At 47.5% G+C, this 15,972-nt stretch overlaps 1 pseudogene across 1 annotated transcript; it reads right to left on the reverse strand.

Moving 5' to 3' along the window:
* Window positions 1–105: 105 nt before the first annotated feature.
* On the reverse strand, window positions 106–6,375 carry LOC149371857 (uncharacterized; annotated as a pseudogene). The gene is made up of 4 exons (XR_016290684.1): window positions 6,346–6,375; window positions 1,525–1,681; window positions 849–905; window positions 106–749 (listed from the first exon to the last, which is right to left on the reverse strand). The product of XR_016290684.1 is annotated as an uncharacterized LOC149371857 (transcript).
* Window positions 6,376–15,972: the final 9,597 nt, after the last annotated feature.

Raw genomic sequence — 15,972 nt, forward strand, 5'->3', positions numbered from 1 at the left:
TCACCGACTAGAATATAAACTGAGAAATTGCACAGTATACAAACAGCAAACGCATACAAAATGAACAAAGTTTTTGCCCCAACATGACACACAAAAATAACACCACAAAGTTCACTGCTGCTTATCCAGTGCTGCGAGGCGTTTTAGCATACCCAGTTTAAGCCTCTGCATCTTTAATTGCTGCTGGTATCTTTTTCTTTCTTCATCCTGCCATGAGTGCAAGTTCAGCAGAATTTCCTCCAATACACCAGCCGGTGTTCGACGACGCTTCGCATTTGGTTTGCTTTTCTGGTCCGGAGCACCATCATTTCTTGAGTTCTTTTCGCAGTGCACAGTTTCTTCTGTTGTCGGTGGTTCATTCATGCTGCCCGGGGTGGCCACAGCTAATGCGCAGGCAGCTGAGGTGGAGGGCTATGGGAGCTGGCTTGACGCCACTGGAGCCTGGTACTCTATGTTATTTGCAAGCAAGTCATCCATCACCTGAAAAAATGGCCACTCCTTTCTTTCTCTTCCACTCTTCTTCTTGTGCTGGCGGTGCTTGTCATACGTGCGTTTGAGACCTTTGAACTTCGTTTCACAGTCCGCAGCAGTTCGCGTGTACCCGTGCTTGCACATTTCATCACTAATTTGTTTCCAAATGTCTTTCCTCTTTCTCTTTCTATCACTGAAGTCTTCTTTATGATTCTCATAAGATGAAATCAGGAGAAGTACCTCGGCGTGTACCCAACTTGAACTTCCTTTTGGGAGACCTACAGCATAAAGGAGAGCTACAGCTTAAGCCCCCACATAAGAGATTAGTAACAGAGCATGAAAACCATTTCAATTCAAAGAAAAGAGGCTTTACTCACTGTTGTAGTTATGGTCGTAGTCATCACTTTCAGCAGTCCAGAGGGAAAACTGGTCCTCTGTAAAAGTCATTCAGTCATGGTGTACATCAGCCTACATCAGGACTCATTTAAGAATTGACGCAAAAAAAGTGACAAAAAAAAGAGGTCTTCGTCACCCTGTGCGTCAAAAATAGTGGCAGTGAATACCTCCAATAACCGCCTGTGTGCGAGTACAGCGGAGAATTAACCCGGCAAAAAGTGAAAATTCATATCATGTCACAATTTCTATCACAGTGAAAATGCAACTCATGAAATTTAAACAGATTTCATATATTATAATATTCTCTCAAGAACCCTACTGTTGCAAGCACTTTGGCAAGAACGAGCGTTTGCCTGCACCAAGTACAACGTTTGAAGGAAGTACCGATTTCATGAATTTCCGAACGCGCTTTGTACTTATTTTCGCTAAGTGCGGCGACGTACGACACATCGCGCTCGACAACGTGCCATAAACTTAGCTACAGCTTTACAATAAAGCTGGCTGCGCTACGCCAGCAACACAAGGCAAAAGCAAGAATTTAGATTTTCAACGCAAGATTCCCGCAGTTGTCGCTCGTAACTGCTCGTTTTCTGGAAACGAACAGAACACTCTTGATGGCTCAAAGAACGAAACAAGGCATTAAAAACTCATACACACCTGAGTCGTCGCATTGAGCGGTTTCCGCGTAAACATCCGACCCTGTGCCCGCCGCATCTCCGCAAAGCTCAAGTAAGTCAGGTCCTACAGTCGCAGCAGCCGTATCAAGTACGAACCCTGCAAATGCACCAACGATTAAAACAAGGTCACCGACGAACTAGCAGCAGTTTACGTACGTACCTGTGTTTGCGTTCACGACGAGCACAGACCGCGCAGCCATAACTGCCGTTAACCGCGAAAGGCGCCAAAAAGGAAGTAGCACCATAGTACCCGGAAATACGTCACGTCGCCAGACGAAACCAGACCCGCGCTCCCGCACACCGTCGTCGAGGGCGGAGCGCGTAGAGCGCGCTCTCCAAACACACACCGGAAGTCAGTTGTGGTCGTTTAGCTTACTTGGAGCGCACTCTGACGACTCGAGCGCGCTCGAGTCCTTTAACTTAACGCGCCCAATACTACTTTCACTTTCAAACCTTTGCGGTGCGACGGCGGTGCACATGAAATGACCTTTCGCATGACCTCTGTGTGACGTCACGCCGAAGAGCTGGGCGACCATCTCCCCAGACGGGGTTACGAACAAATTATTAAGGAATCTGGACGACATGTCCATAACGGCGCTCACGAAATACATGAAGGAGGTATGGAGTAGTGGCCGTCTCCCTCAGCAATGGAAAACTGCAAACGTGGTGCTAATCCCTAAGCCGGGTAAACCGCCCGGATTAGAAAATCTCAGACCAATTTCCCTAACCTCGTGCGTAGGAAAGCTTATGGAACGCGTCATCCAGGCTAGACTGACACGCTTCATGGAGCAGAACGACCTGTGGCCGCACGAGATGGTCGGGTTCCGGCCGGGCTTGTGTACGCAGGACGTGATGCTTGGCTTGCAACATGACATTATAAATTCGAGATCCAAAGACGCGAAGGTGATTTTAGGTTTAGATCTAACCAAAGCCTTCGACAATGTTAAGCATGCCCGTCCTTGCGGGGCTTCAGGACATAGGTGTCGGCGAAAGGACGTATAATTACATCAAGGATTTCCTGTCGCACAGGACAATAAAACTAAAATTTCAGGACTTAGAATTCCCCAAGGTTTACCTGGGAAGTAAGGGAACGCCACAGGGATCGGTGCTCTCCCCCTTCCTTTTTAACGTGGCAATGAGGGGCCTTCCCGCCGCACTCAGGAACATAGAAGGCATAAAATTTAGCTTGTACGCAGATGACATCAACATATGGTTGAACAGTGGTAGTGACGGTAGCATAGAAGAGCGGCTGCAGGCAGCGGCAGACACTGTAGTGTCCTACGCGGCCGAAAGGGGCCTTGTGTGTTCGCCGCAGAAATCAGAACTTTTTGTTTGCAATCCGAAAGCGCTCCGGTGCAAGCGCGACTGGAATTTTGAAATTAAGGTAGAGGGCAAAGCTGTACCGAAAGTTAATCACATCAGGATCCTCGGACTTTTTATCCAAGAGGACGGTTACAATGAAGGAACGATCAAGAAGCTCAGCAACTACGCTGCGCAAGTAACAGGGATCTTCAGGAGGGTCGCGCTGAAGTGCAGGGGCCTCAAAGAAAGCTGCCTCTTGAAACTGACGCAGGCGTATATTATTAGCCGAATATGCTATGCCACGCCATTCCTCGATATTAGGGTAAACGAGAGAGAGAAGATCGACGCAATTATTCGGCGTTGCGTCAAGAGGGCGCTGGGCCTACCTATCTCCACCTCTACAGACCGCCTGTTGGAAATGGGGGTGCATAATACTTGGATTGAACTCGCCGAGGCGGTGCGAATCGCCCAGCTCGAAAGACTGAGTACAACAAATACGGGCCGGACCATCTTAGAGTGGGTCGGCCGAAAAGTAGATAGGGGCATATGCGACAAGGTCGCCCTACCGCCACAATGTCGCGAGAATATCATCGTTCCCCCCCTCCCCCGCAACATGCACCCAGAACATCACCGGGAAAGACGGGAGAAGAGGGCGGAGGCGCTGGTTAAAAGGGCCGGAAATTTCAGGGCAAATGAGGTTGCCTACGTGGACGCAGCGAGTGGCAGGTCGGGGGCGGCGGTCGCCTCAGTAGTCGACGGCCGAGGTGCACCAGTCGCTGCCGCCTCCATTAGGAGTAGAAACATAGATACGGCCGAGGAGGTCGCAATAGCGCTTGCTTGCGCCGGAACCAAGGCTAGTTTGATTCTTAGTGACAGCAAAACAGCAATCTGCAACATCGGAAAGGGCAGGGTATCGCCAGAAATGGCTCGAATTCTGTCCGCAGCCAAAATTGATCGCAAGATCACCTTAATTTGGGTCCCAGCACACACATCCGTCCCCGGTAACAAGGCGGCCCACATGTTAGCCCGAGATCTCTACTTCCGGGTAACTGTAGAGCCGCCCGACCCCCAGGGGATGGACGAACGTTTGCAAACGTACGCGGAAATCGCCGTGCACTACAGGTTAGGCAGGCGTCTAATGCCACCACCAGATCCAAACTTAACCAATACAGAGGCCATCGCCTGGCGACGATTACAGGCCGGAAATTTCGTTAACCCTGTCTGGTTATTTCAAATCACGTTAGACGATAAAAAAGGTGACAAATGTAAGACCTGCGGAGCGAGGGGGACCCTCGATCATATAATTTGGCAATGCCCTGGATCCCCGGGTGCTGAGGACAATATTAAGAGTAGAGAAGCCTGGGAGGCCCTTCTGCGAAGCGAGGTCCCCGCCGACCAGAAACGAGCTGTCCGCCTGGCGGCTGAAGCCGCGAAGAGACAATGTATCTTCGCCAGTCTTTAGTCGCGGAGGTCCCGTCCCCTGTCCCCTAGGCCTGCGTGCCAGGGACGGGGAGTAGGGGGCCTCCTACATCGGTGGAAATAAAAGTTGTTATCAATCAATCAATCAATCAATCAATCTGGGCGACCACCTCGCGCCGTCCGTGTGCGACGGCGGTGCACATGAACGGATTAACGGCGGCCTGATTGGACTGGATTGTATTGTATTGGATTAGATTAGATTAGATTAGATTAGATTAGATTGGATTGGATTGTATAACCGATGCATCGCCACAAGTCTAACCACAAGCACCACCACCAGCTACACTACCAGCTGAACCATGGCGTAGGTACGGATATTGCTTTCGCAATTACCGGGCTTAACCAAGCTAAGCCACAGCGAATTTTTTTTTCTCTTAAAAAAGGCAAGCAAAAAAAAAACACAGTATATTGTTCAGGAACGCTAATAGAGTCCTTATAAATTTCAGATTAGTAGTACTGCAAGGCGGAGAATATTTCATTCGAGGGAGTAATTACTCGTTTGGTATAGGGCTGTGCTGTGGTCAATTTTAATGTGCAAGTTATCACTCTTTTGATTGAGCTTTAAGACGTCACCTAAATGCCTAAGCGTTCGGTATCGAGTTGGCGAAGCAAGATGGCCCCGTAAATGAATATCAATATCCTCTAGGTAAGGCTTCAGCAGGTGCTTATATAGCTTTGTAAAACTGTTCTAGGCAAGACAGCGCTTTAGCACGAACAACATGCTTGTATGTCCGAGGTGTAAGGGAATTAAAAGAGTAATAACGGGGACTAGTTGGTAGTTCATTGTACAGAATCCTAAGCATCACACTGGAGGGTAGGCACGTATCCAATGGGGGGCCCGCCCACCCTCGAAATCAAGTTCGGCTCCACCCCCCTCTCCAACCCTTCCTTCTCTTGGTAGTGCTCAGCAAGCTGCCAGCAGCTGCGCAAACCATATAAGTTCGTCCGCAGTTCTTATCCTGCAAGATTGCTCTTCAGTCGCACGAGAAACGGCGCAAGATTCAACTTCTTCATTTCGTGCATGCTCGTGCTCTCATACGCTCTCCACAGGAGAAATTCAGAAGCGATATTTTGTATGTGTTATCTCAAGGTTATCAACGTGGGAGCCGTTGCCAGTACCCAGTCACCCTAAATGCGTCCCAAGTATCTCTTCCTTACCGAAAAGGATTAAAAAGCCCTTTCTTGTCGCCTTCCGCGGGCAGCACAGAGAACCACGGAATGCGACGTTGCCGAAGCAGCGCAGAATTTTTGAGGAGGTATACGACGTGTATACTGTTCCCCACTTTTACCCCCGCAACCCCAAAACAGCTTCCGATAATAGTGAAAGAAAGCATCAATAATACAAGAGCCATTGCTGTATGTGCAACCTCCATACTGAATTTCCAATACTTCTTTAGCAAGAGCAACCTGCCTGTCATCACTCAGGGCTCGACAAGATGGCTGCTCATCCAGAAGCCTACGGGACCTAGACCTTATCAAGGCTCCCTTGTATCTTTCGGTTTCAAGCTGTTGGAGCTCTGCTTTTACGGTAGTGATATCTTCTGCATAGGCATCTGTGCTAATCCTGCCTCTGGCCCTGAGGGTATACGAAATAAATAAATAAATAACTCTGTAGCCATACTAAAGTGCGCCCTAGCTCACGAAGGGGATGTCTCTTCAGGAACGCGACTCTTGCTGAGGCTTCAATAGCGAAGTTTTGTGCCTCCTATTTACATAAGTCTCATTTGTGCAAAACTGAGAGATCGCCGCGTGACCGTGTGTCCTTCTAGCAAGTACATACAGCACTGAAAGATTTCATCTGAGAGCAGACAGCTAGCTATTCAACTTCCACAGCTCCCATCGAGGATGGAATATGCGCCGGCTGTGCCTCCCTATCTGGAGAGACACCATGCAGTGATCAGTGAAGAATATTGGCCACACCCAGTAACCAAAACGCTGGCTAACTTGTTCTGTTGAAACATAAATCCTATCGATACGAGGGCTAGAGACTGAAAATGAGTTCAACCGGCCCCCTACCTACCCTCTCCGGCACGGCACGCAAAATGAACATTATGGCCCCTATCTTGAGGCCAACTAATTACAGCTTACAAATAATGGCCAACTAATTACAGAAAAAAATAGCCTTCTATCTCGCAGCTTTACAAGGGCTTTAACACAAACAATTCGCCACTGTACACCCTAAGTTGCGAGATCACAGCAAATAAGTAGCCTGCCATCGTTTGTGTCTTTAGCCACACAAGATGGCACCCGAGGAAGACGAATGTGCAAGCTGCTCCCAGCCCATTTGTGGTAGGCAGCAATTTTTGCCGTGTGTGTCCTACAAGCAATGTTTGAACTGCAAATGTGCCAGCATATAGGCCAGGCCGAGGAATGCGATATCCTCGTGGAATCCGGGACCAACAAGTAAAAATGGGTTCAGTGTGTGAAACGGCGCGATCCTTCGTCGACGGGGCTTATCTGCACAACCGGCGGTACAGAAACGCCCCCCCCCCCCCCCCCCCCCCCCGAGGCACTTCGCTCTTCCCTGGATCTTGAAGACGCAGTTTCCCTCAGTGCCTCATCTAGTGTTCTTTAGGCGATACAAAAAATGCCCAGTCGAACGGATGCGTTGGCCGGTGGAATGCGACAGCTTCCAGCCGAGAATGTGCTCCTGCTTGAGGCTGTGAATGGCTTAAGTGCATCTGTTCTGGTTCGTGCCGCCATCCACAGTGAGTGCTCGCCCTCCGAGTCTCGGAATCTTGCAACTACGCGTCTGTTGTGGCGACAACGCTCGCTACGACAAATTATGCACCCCCACCAAAACCTCCTGCTCAGCTCAGTACCAACGTACTCATCTGCCACAGAAGCGGTGAGCCAGCCATCTCGGCCTCGAGCGGCGCTTGGCACAGCTAAGCAGTCCATGCTTAAAATAGCGTTCAAATTAGCGGCAAAGAAACGCCTATTTGTTTCTCGCCTGGACCCGTCTACAACAGCGTCAGACATACAGGAACTTTTGGCGGATATTGTAGGTGACAAGGTTGCTACGTGTACAAAACTGAAAACGAGGTAGGATACTCGTATTGCTCCTTCCTAGCCTCTCTGGATGAGCATTTGTTCGAACTCGTGAGCAAACCTGAAATGTGGCTTGATGGTTGTTTTTCGCCTTTCTAAGGGAAACTCTGGTCCTCATGGTGCTTTGATGATGATTTACGGTGATTTAGCCGCGTCCGAAAATGGCAGAGGAAATTAAGCTTTATTATCAAAACACGAGAGGGCTCCGAACAAACAGGGAAGCCCTCTTCGCGAATGTATGTCAATCTGAGTATACGACATTATATGCCTGATGGAAACGTGGATAACTCATCTTGTGCAAGTGCCTCTCATTTTTCGGATCAGTGTGACTTTTTTCAGAGCTGACAATGTATTCTGACAAGGTTAAAGGCGGGGGTTCAGTACTGATGGCCAGTCGTTCTGTGTTAGGTGCATTTAGAAGACCAGACGCACGCCGCCAAAGGCCAGATTTTCTGCACGATATGTGTGCAAACGATAAGCCCTTGCAAGTGCTTCTGGCGAGCAGTGATGGTAGCAGCGCGGCTTCGCTGGTGCCGGCGATAAGGCTAGATCATCGAGATGGGTCAGCCGGATGTGCCGACGCCATTTCGCTCTCAGCTGCGTATCTGCTGACAGAGCGCGCTGGCATGCGCCAGTTTGGCCACCGCTCGCGTGCTCAGTTTACTTTGGTGCAACTGTACAAAGAATGTGTGTGTGGTTGGAAATTCCAACCCGTAACAAATCACACTATCTCGTCGACTGTTGCTACTTTCGGCCAAATTCAAATCCTGATGTTTTCACCAGCCATTTTTTTTATATATTGGGAAAAAAAGTTTGTTTTTCAAAGTGCAAGGTTCACATTTACGGGGATTTTTTAATCTTCCTACGGTCGAATGCACCACCGGTCACTAGTGACTGCACAGCCGTACGTGAAAAAGCCGAATGTTTGTAAGTTTACATGGGTTACGCCAACACAATGCGATAAACTGCGCTGGTAACATTTTATGAAATGAACGCTGGCGCAAAAAGGACACTAACAAGAAAGAGAATAGAAAGAGACACCACTCATTCATCATGCACCAACTCGTCCCTCAGGCCATTCTTCCGTAACATTTTATATCTAATCTTATCTAATGTGCCTCTTTTCGGAGTACAGGTGGTGCGCGATCCTCTTGTCCTTGTTGACAAATACCACTGCCCGTATACTCTGTTATTCTTTTTGTCTTTTCGTCCAGTGTGTGTCATGATAACTGAAAATTTAGGTACGCTTACGGCGGTTACCATGGGCTGTACAGGCGCCCACAGACTTGACACGAATGACGGAAAGCGTGGCTTGGACTGGCGACAGCGCCACGAAGCGATAGTCATCGGGTGCGAGATAATCATCCCGGTAGGTTTACGGCGGCTGACGACAGCCGGTGAGCCGCTCACTTTGACCGCTTTTCCTTTTTTTTTTTAAATTCTGATAGTGTGCCTGCTGGCATAAAGTAATGTCGCGCGATCCCTAAATTTCGCACTGAGCTGCCTCAGCTCGTAAGCCTTACGAGTTTTAGCCCGAAGGCTGCCGATCTAACAAGATATATGTTATGAGCAATGAAGTGCGCTTCCAAATTCAGCCACACCTACCGAAACTTCCGGTAGCACACCACACTGCTCGGAACATTTTATGTAAAATCGGCAGTCTTCGCACCGAACTCGCAAGGCGCGCGAGCTGAGGAGCTTAGCGCGCAATTTCGGGATTCCGCGATAAGAAAACAGCAACGCGTTGTACAGGCGTGCAACAGCCCAGAAAGTTAATATTGGTACCAAAGATATTCATTATATAAACAAATTGTGAAAAAAATAAAATCTGGTTGCACGCGATGAAGCTGAATACCAGGATTCTCGACCAGAACTTTAAGCGAGAACCAAACTGTTTTTAAGGTTTTGTGCGGAAGCAAAGGAATGATAAGGTTAGTGTTGCCGCGCTAAAAATGCGTGACGGTATCTGTTCTGAACCACACGATGTATGTCAAGCTTTCAAGAAATGCTTCGGCACGACAGACAAGGACAAAACGTAGAAAAAACACCACAGAGTGCCATTTTTTTTAGAGAACACATAAAAGAGCCTACAGTAGAAGAAATATAGCTTAGAAGGATTGTTTTGTAGGCCAGTTGGTCATACATATTTCAAGAAATGCTTCGGCGCGGCAGACAAGGACAAAACGTAGAAAAAACACCACAGAGTGCCATTTTTTTTAGAGAACACATAAAAGAGCCTACAGTAGAAGAAATATAGCTTAGAAGGGCTGTTTTGTAGGCCAGTTGGTCATACATATTTCAAGAAATGCTTCGGCGCGGCAGACAAGGACAAAACGTAGAAAAAACACCACAGAGCGCCGCCTACACCACCACAGAGGTTTTGTCCTTGTCTGCCGCTCCGAAGCATTTCTTGAAATATGTATGACCAACTGGCCTACAAAACAACCCTTCTAAGCTATGTCCAGCTTTCGCTGGTCACTTCAGCTCTTGTTTTGTACGCCCTGAAAGCCCTACTGCTGTTATCACTTTTGAAGACAGCGCTGACTGCATAGCGTATGAAAGTGTCGCTGAGCATGAGGTTCCAAAACTTTCAACAGGAGTGGACGAAATTCCCAACTTCATAACCAAAGGATGCGCCACCATTTTTGCTCTTGTTTTGGCACATTTGTTCCATTTATCCTTGCGCACTGGTGTTTTTCCTTCTCATTGGGAACTGTCAATAATTGTTCCTGTATTCAAACCTGGTGATGCCTGTGATGTAATTTTCAGCCTGTGTCACTGAATTGTTCTTTTGCAAACGTTTTTGAAATGGTAATGCACGAACGAATAAGCTCATATTTCAAACAAAAGATCTCAACTCTGCAGCACGGTCTTTCAAAAGGACGGTCCGTTAAAACGAATTTATGCAGTTTTCTCGGATACAGTGGGCCTCACGTGTCTAATCGTGGTCAGGTAGATGCAATCTGCTTCGACATGGCTAAAGCTTTCGACACGGTTTCCCAGAGGTACTTATCAAGAAGATGAAAAAATATGATCTTTGCTCCATTTAATGCAAGTGGCTCGAAAGCTACCTTGACAACCGCCGTAATGTGGTCCGATTTTCCGGCTGTGTGTCAGATGTTTTTCTTTCGTCATCGGGAGTGCTTCAGGGCTCCAACTTAGGACTAGTTGCCTATATGTGCCATTAAACACAGCACAGCACAGCACAGCACAGCACGACACGACACGACACGACACGACACGACACGACACTACACGACACTACACGACACAACACAACACAACAACACAACTTAGGACTGCTGTTTGTTTTTAGTGTTTATTAATGATTTGCGCTACACGTTATGAACTCGAGGGCTTTGATTTTTGCGGATGATCTGAAATTATTTTCTAAGATTGAGAACATAGAGGACTGCCGCCGATTGCAAGATGACATTAACAGCATTGAGAAATGGTCCTTGATGAATCGCCCTAAACTGAATATTAAGAAAACTTCCGCTGTGTCCTTAGCTAGAAAATGCGACACAGTCACGTTTGATTATGCACTTGTTGCCGGTCAAATATCTCGTGCTGCCCATGTACGAGACCTCGGTGTTATTGTGGACTCCAGGCTTGGTTTTCGATTACATGTATCTGCAATTGTACTGTGTGCCCTGAGACAGGTTGGGCTTATTTTTATAGAAACAAAAAAATTTTGTCGATAAGAAAGTCTGCGCACTCTTTATTGTGCTCTCGTGAGACCGCGTCTTGAGTTCACGTCGGCAGCTTGGAAGATCATCTCTGTTAGCTACTGCAGGAAAATTGAAAATGTTCAACGTAAGCTCATACCCATTCTCTGTGACAAATATATTGGTCGCCGTCGTTTCTACGACTATGATTATCTCTTAGCATACCTCAATATGTCTACTCTTCATGGCAGGCGACTCATGCGTCACATGCAGTTTCTGCAAAAAGTGCGTGGCTCCATTGACTCTCAACATTTATTGATGCCGCTGAGATTTCGTGTGCCCCCTTCAAAAGCCGCCAAATGTTCTGATAATTTTTATCCTATGATGCATGCCATGTGTCCAATGACTTTGCAGAACACATACAATTCGACATTAGTAAGCACGGACATATTTGCCTAGACTGTTTTTCATACGTCATCGTAAATGAATGTTTTAAATGGTTTTTATGTATTGTGTTCATGACATGTTTGTATCTGACTTAGTGTGCGCTTGTTTTAGACCAGCTGGCTGTTGAGGAACACTCAATTAAATTTATCTATTTGTCATGTATGCAATACGGCAGTAATCCCAAGTGTGCTGACCAGGATTACCATGTACCCTCCTGATAAGCCTCTCGAGTGACTGACGATAACATTTAATTCTGGCGAAAAAGGCTCAAGAGCAGCTTCAGTCTCCTCATCAGAGGACAGCTTGCTTATCTGAATGGCAGCCACACTCGCACCCCATTTTTTTTTTAAATATACCGTGACTGACGTCGCCTTCGACGATTACGCAAACCCCTATAAGGGTAGCGACCTGAAATGCTGCGACGCTCGCCATTTTTGGTGCCCGTCTTATTGAACGCCATTACATGTACTGGGGTGGCCCGCCTGCAATTCGGCTGCCTGTAGGGCAGACATCGCCCTCCGTTTTGAGGTTACCCATCCCAATGACACCATACCGGGTGCCTTCAACCACTGCATGGGGAACGTTCGTTCAACTTGGGTATAGGCAGGGCTTGTGTGACTTGCAGAGCCATGTAAGTTGGCAGCGCGGACAACTGCGAAGGCGAAAGGGAAAGGCGCCATTCCACATAAGAATTAGCCTTGTGTCGTACACACGCGGTAGCAGTGCGGCTCTGCAGATAACAGACCACGGACTGCAGACCCCGAGCGGCCGTGCAACAGCTTGACGTGGCCCATCGATGCGCATCAGGGCTGTGGCCTTTTAGTGGTTTGTGAGTTTGATGTACCAAGGGTGTACGTAGAGTGTGGGCAACACCGCATTGAAGGGCTCCGGATTAACGAGATTTTTTTAGATATGTGTATGATAAATATGCCATCTACGGTAACTACGATCGTACGGCAAAAGCAGCTAGGCAAGCGCGGCAGTGGTAGGAACGTCAGTGCGTAGTCATATTGGTCGTACCAGCCGTACGCCCATGTTGAAATTCTCTAACTTCAACCGGACGGGATTAATTAATGCGCACCGACATCGCGAGATGCGGTTTCGTATTTCGCCCAAATCGAAACGTGGCAAGATTCGACCTGCTCCCTTGGGGTGAGCAGCCTAGCGCCGGAACGATTAAAATACCGCGGAAAGGGAAAAGAAAAAAGTAACAGAAAGGTGCGACGAGCACACACGGCTGAAGCAAGCAGAGCGAGCTGAGCAAGCACAATATTAAGACACCGGAAAAGAAAATATCTAGAAGCGGATTCGTGCTGCACTTTCGTTTCACTTCATATACCACGTGGTTATCCACTCTCGACACAAAAGTAGGCTTGACGAGAACAACTGTTTTTTGGGCTCAGTTGATGTCCCCTCTTGATATCGTAGAGGGAAATTGGGTTGATGATAATTGTTGGAGGATACTTGACGTCTTGCAGATTCGAATTGCTCAATCACATTGCAAGGGGACACTTCTGGAGAGGTTAACTTTTTATAACGATTAAAAGCACAAAGGAAGATACAAGCAAGGAGAAAACATATTTACACTTGACTGACTCGACGTGACGAAACCAGCCTTCGGTCCTGCCGAAACAGCTGGTTTTAAACCCTATGTCCCCGCCCTCGGTGGGGAGAATAACCAATCAGTTAACTGCACAAACATACACCCAATAGATTATTGGGGAAAGGAAAACACCGCCAATCAGCAATTTGGAAAGGATAACACAACCAATCAATGATTGGGGAAAGAAGGCAACTCATTGCGGCATACACTGTACACATAAGTACACTTTCTACCATCACGATTTTGGAGAATAATGCTTTCCTCTTGCGAGCTTCGCGAACACTCTCACTTTCCCAACGTCCGGTTGACCCAAGTTCGAGGAAAGTCACTTCAACCCATCTGTTCAGCATCGTCGCTCCCCATGCTTGCAGCTAGCGTGGCAATATCCTGTTGACCGCACTTCAAGCTGTCAACGCACGCCGCTGCAGACATGGGACAAAAGTCACGCACTGTGACGCGGGTCCGCCCGTCCGCCTCGCCGCGCGCACGTGCACACAGGATGCGACCTAATGAATCCGTTCCTGAAGGGAGTTTGACCTTTCCCGTAATCCTCCGCTATCCGGCGCCCCCCTTATCCCGCTGGGTTAAGTACGACTCACACCCCTTCTCTGCAGTTGTGCGGAGGGCACAAGAGAAAGAACGTGATGGGCATTCCACTAACGCGACTCGGATGCGGCAAAACAAAGTACAGCACCGCGAACTTCACTGGCTCCTTGTGTAACGCCGCCCACACGAGCTGCTCTTTCTCTAAAGCACGACAGCGCGCGCAAAGTTTCACAACGGCATTTAAGCACGAGTTTAAAGCAAGTTCTTCTCACAACGGCGCCAAAGCGCGAGCCGGAAAGAATTCGAGCGCGCGCTCGCAAAAGAAGTTTCTTCCGCGTGCAGGCGGCGCAGGCACACACAAGTCAGCAGGGGAGCTAGTCGTCCTGCCCGATCAATTACGAGGAGTCGCTCGGAGAGCGTCCGCAGAGCCCGGGTTGTGTCCCTTACAGACTTTTATCAATCAAGTCTATCGACGACTTATAGGTTTATCGCCATACACTTTTAGTAAACTTTTGTCTATAGGCTATGCATATACAAAAGGAAATATTTATAGGACACGAACCGAGTATACAAGAAATCTATTGAAAATCTATAGACCATTTTTTTTTTTACGAGGAATGGGCAAAGAAGAAAACTGTGTATCTCGCTCAGAAAGCAGCAGTGGAATATTGGTTGCCAACTCGTCCGTGAAAACCACTGCACAATGTAGGTTCAGTAGTTCAGCACACTGATCGATAGGGAGGACGCCGCAATTTTCGCCCACGAGAACAGGAGTCTCGTTGTCGCTTTTCGAATTTACTTTGTTACAAAACTTTTTACGATCGCTTTTTATCAGGCTAGACAGTGTACAACTGCAAAAATTTGTTTCTTGCGTCATAAATTTGTTTCCAGCTAATTTCAATTTTCTGAGAATTTTGCCTAATCCGTGATTTTTCTTGTTCGAGGCGTTTTCCTGAATGTTTTTTTTTCTGCTTATTTATTGCCCGAGCGACCACGGGTGGACAAGAATCGTTAGTAGGTGTGCTTAGCATTCGTATTGGCACGCAATTTACTTAGATTTCAGTTTTTCACGAAACAGCTGCCAATTTTATTAGCCAGTAGAGGTCTGCAACATTACGTTTACAGTTTCAGTGTCTGCATGTGCGTGTTTATAATATTGAACTTTTTTTTCCATCAGTTTGTGGAAGGGAATAAGAACAGTGTACACCTTTATGGATGCCGATTTCTTCCGAAACTGTTTAAGACACGGGACGACTTGTTCGCATGAGGTCAAATGTTGGTTACCTCGAGTTGCTTCATTCACTAATTCGGTGAGCTAGTGAAATCGGAGTAAATGAAGGAAACGCGTACTTCGAGAGTGACGGAGCAAGATGAAGTGTAAATCGCGCCACAATAGCGTAAGCAGTTTGAATTGAGCACCGCTGATATTACAGCACGTCACCAGCGCACACTGTCTTTGCAGCGAGCTCTCTGCGCGTCTCAAACGCTCAGTTCTGGTTACTTGCGAAAAAGAAAAGCAATGACTTTCCTCACGCTGCAGGGTGTCAAAGAACGAATTTTTCTTCATTTAAAACAAAAATAGGGCATTGTCTTGTCTGTGGCTACGAACCTGTCATTGGCACTAGCCACCACACCGTGCTATTTAAAGGAAATAATTAGTTTAGTTAACTTCATTATCAAAATAACTGCTTTCCACCGTTGTTTACAGTTTGTTCCAGAAAAAAGGTTCCTTTCTATTTCCACCAACCTATAGTTTCAGAAATTTTCTAAAGAGCAGGGGATATATATGTGCTGCAGGTGGCCGATGGGTAAGCACAGATTATTCATAAAACGTGCACGAAAACGAGGCGGAAAATTAAAGTCGGACGAGCTGAAATAGAGAAACTGCTGTGACCATCTCTGCCTCCTTTTCCGCCACGTGAAGCAGGCTGCGATGATCTAAACGCATTCCTCCCCAAGAACTAGCAGTCGTTTACTTTGCCATGACGCTTGGAGCGCATTCGTGGCTTCTCAGGAATTTTGTATTCACAGCGCTGGCACGCTGTCCCGTTCTGTCTGTTTATATGCACGTGCAGTCGATGGAGGTTGGCGCCCGTCAGAACGAGAAAAACATCGCTTCCAAGGACCATCGCCTGCGTCCACGGCCGAGTCTCTCGAATCTTTCCGCGTCCCTGTTTCTAATACCGGCTCCTGAATAACAGGCGGCAACATTTAAGAGAGGAAGTAGCTATTGACATAGATAGCGGTACCGCGATGTCGAATTGAGGAAAATATTATTTTGGCATTTGGTCACCGTGCGTGCGTGACCGACCATACGCCGAGGTTGAATGCA

The sequence above is a fragment of the Amblyomma mixtum genome, chromosome 1 (assembly GCF_055824585.1).
Source record: "Amblyomma mixtum isolate Tamu chromosome 1, ASM5582458v1, whole genome shotgun sequence".
Classification (NCBI taxonomy): Eukaryota; Metazoa; Arthropoda; class Arachnida; order Ixodida; family Ixodidae; genus Amblyomma; species Amblyomma mixtum.